The sequence below is a fragment of the Balaenoptera ricei genome, chromosome 18 (genome assembly GCF_028023285.1).
Source record: "Balaenoptera ricei isolate mBalRic1 chromosome 18, mBalRic1.hap2, whole genome shotgun sequence".
Classification (NCBI taxonomy): domain Eukaryota; kingdom Metazoa; phylum Chordata; class Mammalia; order Artiodactyla; family Balaenopteridae; genus Balaenoptera; species Balaenoptera ricei.
This window is the reverse complement of record NC_082656.1, coordinates 56,673,702-56,679,701: the sequence shown is the minus strand read 5'-3', so window position 1 is coordinate 56,679,701 and position 6,000 is coordinate 56,673,702.

Sequence of the window (6,000 nt, the reverse complement as noted above, 5' to 3'; positions counted from 1 at the left end):
CCCTGAGAGATAGACAAGTGTCAGTTACCATCATGAGCACAATACCATCACAATTACTATACAGAACAGCCCCCCCCACCAATGATAAATAACAATTTTAAAAAATGTATTATCTTCTTATTCCTATTTTAGAAATGAAAAAATTAATGTGCAGAAAGTTTAAATAACTTGTCCAAGATAAATCAAGGCATCAGGATTCAGACCCTGCTGGCCTAACTACAGCTTAGGCTCTCATTGGCCACACGCCTACCATTGCCCCTGGTAGGGACAAACACAGGGCCAAAGGAACAAGTCAATCTTAGGTTAAGTTAACCAGTTAATACAATTAATCCACAAGCATACTCTACAGAAAAAAATAACAATAAATAATTTCCTTCATCTCCAGAATGTACAGTTAGGGCTCACTAGCTGCTGCCATTACCTTTTCCCTGACGCTGTGAAGAAGTGGAATGCCATACCCAAAATTAACAAAGATCATCACTTGTCCAGAGACAACGAAGATTTCTCTGTGCCCACAGCTCCTAATGAGGCTACCTGTCATTAGTCAAATAAGAAAATCACTAGGTTGGTAACAGAAAGGTCAACACTAACACATCTGCTAATTGTCTAATGAGCCCATGTCCCAGAAAATCTGAGGGAAGCTCCATTGCCCAAGGGGGATCAGAATTTTATGTCTTAGTTTTTTGGACTATTTCTTGCTGTCCAAGGAGTAACACTGGGTTACTATTTTACTGGACACTATTTAATCGATACCAGTAAATCCCAATGATGTATGCAGAGAGGGGTGGGTCTGATACGGAATGAGTGTGGATTAAGGTCCAACAAGTCCCCTCCTCTTGGTCCCACCACTGCTCTTCCCTCTCCTGACTACTAGCTCTCCATGGCATTTGACTGCCTGCTGTGTTTGGAATATTCTGCACTTTCACAAGCTAAAAGAACAGACTTCTTGGGGCTGTATGGCAGAACAGGCTCTGGAATCGGACAAACCAGGTTGAAATCTTGGCTCTACCAGCTCCCACTGTGTGACCTGCCAAACTCCTGAGTCCTCTGAGCCTCAGTTCTCTCATCTATACAGTTGGGTCATGAACGATACCTACCTTATGGGACTGACATAAAGAGTAAATGCGTTCTGGAGCTCCCAGAACTCCATAAATAAAAGCTACTATTCAAGAATCTGGATTGATTGAAAGCGGTGACATAAGAATATCTCTAAGCAGCACTTTTCCCCTAAAGTCTCTTTGCTTAACCCACTTCTGGACCTTCTCTTTTGTAACTGCCTCCAGCATGAGTACCTTTGGTAATGACGTATCTCTTTCCTTTGGGGATGCATTATGACCAGAACTGTTTTTCAGAGCCAACAGTGGTACTGAGAAGAGGAGCATCCTTTTAGTCAAATGTGAGGGGTGACTGTGAAGTCCAAATCTGGTCCCAATACACAAGTCTATCAGCTGTCACCACTCCCCATCCTATGCATTCAGAGTTCCTCAAACCTCACCATTCCCCAAGTGAGCAGAGACTTTCCTGCTCCCAGGGCTTCTCACAGGGCTCCTCCTCCGAATAGAATGGCACAGCCTTGTCTCTCTGACCCATTCAGAAATATCCTACTTATCCACCACACCAGCCCACTCAACCCTTCTGTAAAGCTTCTTCTCTGCCAGGGAGGCACAATGGCACAGCGGTTAAGAACAAAGATGTAAGAGCCCAATAACAGGGCTCAAGAGAAGCATCAGAAAAGGTGGTGATGTGCATGGACCACGAAGCCAGGCTGCCTGGGTCTGAATCCTGCCTCTACAACGTGGTCATGAACTCTGTGATCTTAGATGAATTACTTTATGTCCCCATGTCTCAGTTTCCTCAATAGTTAAATAAGATAAAGAATGGTGGTTACTTAAAAAGTCTATTTTGGAGATGAGATAAAGCACCTAGAATAGTACCCACCAAATGTTTGCCTAATAAAGTCCTCAATCTATCACTTCTTAGCTGGGTGACCTTCAACGGTTTATTTAACCTTTCTGTATCTCAATTTCTTGACTTTAAAATGAGGATAAGAAAAATAGCACCAATTTCATAGGATTGCTGAGGATTAAATAAAATAATATATATAACTTGCCTAGTACATAATTGTATATAGAGCTTTGCATATGGCAGGATTTCAACAAAATGGTAGTTTAAAAAAAAAGTTAGTTATTTTTCCTGAACTCTGTAACGCCTTACTCATATATCTATTACGGCACATATCAGATTATATTGTAATAGCCTAGACTGGGAACTCCTTGAGGACAGGAAGTTTGTCATTATTCTTCTGATAAAGGGAAAACCAGTTCAGCTGGCGACTAGGATGTGAGGGGGGAACTGAAAATTGAAACAGAAACCACAACTTGCAAAACTATATAATGAGTCACAAAATAGAAGAACTGTACAAAACCATGATATACAAGACAAACTAAGTTCAGACCCTTAACAACACCTCATGGTGTTCTAAATAAGACAACAGACAAACTAACCTAACAATAACTCCACACAAAGGCATGTCTTCTAAAGATAAGACCGCTGATTGTTCCAACAACTTCCTAGTTTACGAATTCTGACCTATCTCTGCCAAGGCCATCCAATGACTAACTACAGTCCTGCAAACTCTGTAGATAATCTTCCTTAACTTCCAACTGTTAAAATCTTGAACTCTCCATTATGTGTGCACCTCCTTGCTGCAGCAAGCTAATAAACCTTTGTTTGAAAAAAAAAAAATACTACCTATTGTATGTTGGACACTGGGAATAAAACCGTGAATGGAAAAAAGCTTTTGCCTTCAAGGAACCTAATCTATTAATGTGGTAATAGACAAATATTAACAATACAGTGTGATATAATTATAAGCAAGGTAAGCACTGTGAACACTTGGCTTAGTCAGGGAAGTCTTTCTGGAGGAAGTGATTTTTAGGATAAATCCTGAAGGGTGATTAGGAGTTAGGTAAAGAATAGGGTTGGGCGTCGTAAACATTCTAAACAGCAAGGGCTCCTTGTGCGAAGAACAGAATAAAGGACAGCATGCTTGGAACAGAATAAAGGACAGCTAGGAATAGATTAAGGACTTTATAGGCCCCATGCATCAAAAATATTGCTGTGTTCTTCCATTTGAAATTCAAAATAAAAATTAATGCTAATTATAAAACACATGCAGGGAAAAAGGCACACAAGGCCCAGGGTGCCACCTCCAGGCACTTGGAGGAAGGAGGGTCAGTGCAGAGCTGGAAGAGCATGCAGCCAGGCAGGGGGTCGCGGCTCCTACAAAGGTGCAGAGAATGTCAGTAAGAGGATACTCTGTGGCTGAGACCGCTGGTAAGAGGCTTCTGGCACTTATAATATCAGAGCCATGTGGCTGACAGGGTCTTGGTGCTCCGGCTGGGTGTCAGGCCTGTGCCTCTGAGGTGGGAGAGCTGAGTTCAGGACATTGGTCCACCAGAGACCTCCTGGCTCTGTGTAATATCAAATGGCGAAAGCTCTCCCAGAGATCTCCATCTCAACGCTAAGACCCAGCTCCACTCGACGACCAGCAAGCTACACTGCTGGACGCCCTATGCCAAACAACTAGCAAGACAGGAACTCAACCCCACCCATTAGCAGAGAGGCTGCCTAAGATCATACTAAGTTCACAGACACCTCAAAACACACCAACGGACGCAGCTCTGCACACCAAAAAGACAAGATCCAGCCTCATCCACCAGAACACAGGCACCAGTCCCCTCCACGAGGAAGGCTACCCAACCCACTGAACCAACCTCAGCCACTGGGGGCAGACACCAAAAACAATGGGAACTATGAATCTGCAGCCAGCGAAAAGGAGACCCCAAACTCAGTAAGTTAAGCAAAATGGGAAGACAGAGAAATATGCAACAGATGAAGGAGCAAGGTAAAAACCCACCAGACCAAACAGATGAAGAGGAAATAAGCAGTCTACCTGAAAAAGAATTCAGAGTAATGATAGTAAAGATGATCCAAAATCTTGGAAATAGAATGGAGAAAATACAAGAAACGTTTAACAAGGACCTAGAAGAACTAAAGAGCAAACAAACAATGATGAACAACACAATAAATGAAATTAAAAATTCTCTAGAAGGAATCAAACGCAGAATAACTGAGGCAGAAGAACGGATAAGTGACCTGGAAGATAAAACAGTGGAAATGGCTACCACAGAGCAGAATAAAGAAAAAAGAAGGAAAAGAACTGAGGACAGTCTCAGAGACCTCTGGGACAACATTAAACGCACCAACATTTGAATTATAGGGGTCCCAGAAGAAGAAGAGAAAAAAAAGGGACTGTGAAAATATTTGAAGAGATTATAGTTGAAAACTTCCCTAATATGGGAAAGGAAATAGTCAGTCAAGTCCAGGAAGTGCAGACAGTCCCATACAGGATAAGTCCAAGGAGAAACACGCCAAGACACATATTAATCAAACTATCAAAAATTAAATACAGTGAAAAAATATTAAAAGCAGCAAGGGAAAAACAACAAATAACATACAAGGGAATCCCCATAAGGTTAACAGCTGATCTTTCAGCAGAAACTCTGCAAGCCAGAAGGGAGTGGCAGGACATATTTAAAATGATGAAAGGGAAAAACCTACAACCAAGATTACTCTACCCAGCAAGGATCTCATTCAGATTCGATGGAGAAATTAAAACCTTTACAGACAAGCAAAAGCTAAGAGAATTAAGAGCACCACCAAAACAGCTTTACAACAAATGCTAAAGGAACTTCTCTAGGCAGGAAACATAAGAGAAGGAAAAGACCTACAATAGTAAACCCAAAACAATTAAGAAAATGGTAATAGGAACATATATATTGATAACCACCTTAAATGTAAAAGGATTAAATGCTCCAACCAAAAAGACACAGACTGGCTGAATGGTTACAAAAACAAGACCCTTATATATGCTGTCTACAAGAGATCCACTTCAGACCTAGGGACACATACAGACTGAAAGTGAGGGGATGGAAAAAGATATTCTATGCAAATGGAAATCACAAGAAAGCTGGAGTAGCAATTCTCATATCAGACAAAATAGACTTTAAAATAAAGACTATTACAAGAGACAAAGAAGGACACCACATAATGATCAAGGGATCAATCCAATTAGAAGATATAACAATTGTAAATATTTATGCACCCAACAGAGGAGCACCTCAACACATAAGGCAAATGCTAACAGCCATAAAAGGGCAAATCAACAGTAACACAATCATAGTAGGGGACTTTAACACCCCACTTTCACCAATGGACAGATCATCCAAAATGAAAATAAATAAGGAAACACATCTTTAAATGATACATTAAACAAGATGGACTTAATTGATATTTATAGGACATTCTATCCAAAAACAACAGAATACACTTTCTTCTCAAGTGCTCATGGAACATTCTCCAGGATAGATCATATCCTGGGTTACAACTCAAGCCTTGGTAAATTTAAGAAAATTGAAATCATGTCAAGCATCTTTTCCGACCACAACACTATGAGACTAGATATCAATTACAGGAAAAAATCTGTAAAAAATAAAAACACATGGAGGCAAAACAATACACTACTTAATAACCAAGAGATCACTGAAGAAATCAAAGAGGAAATCAAAAAGTACCTAGAAACAAATGACAATGTAAACATGACTACCCAAAACCTATGGGATGCAGCAAAAGCAGTTCTAAGTGGGAAGTTTATAGCAATACAATCCTACCCCAAGAAACAAGAAACATCTCAAATAAACAACCTAACCTTACACCTAAAGCAATTAGAGAAAGAAGAACAAAAAAACCCCAAAGTTAGCAGAATGCAAGAAATCATAAAGATCAGATCACAAATAAATGAAAAAGAAATGAGGGAAACAATAGCAAAGATCAATAAAAATAAAAGTTGGTTCTTTGAGAAGATAAACAAAAGTGATAAACCATTAGCCAGACTCATCAAGAAAAAAAGGGAGAGGACTCAAATCAATAGAACTAGAA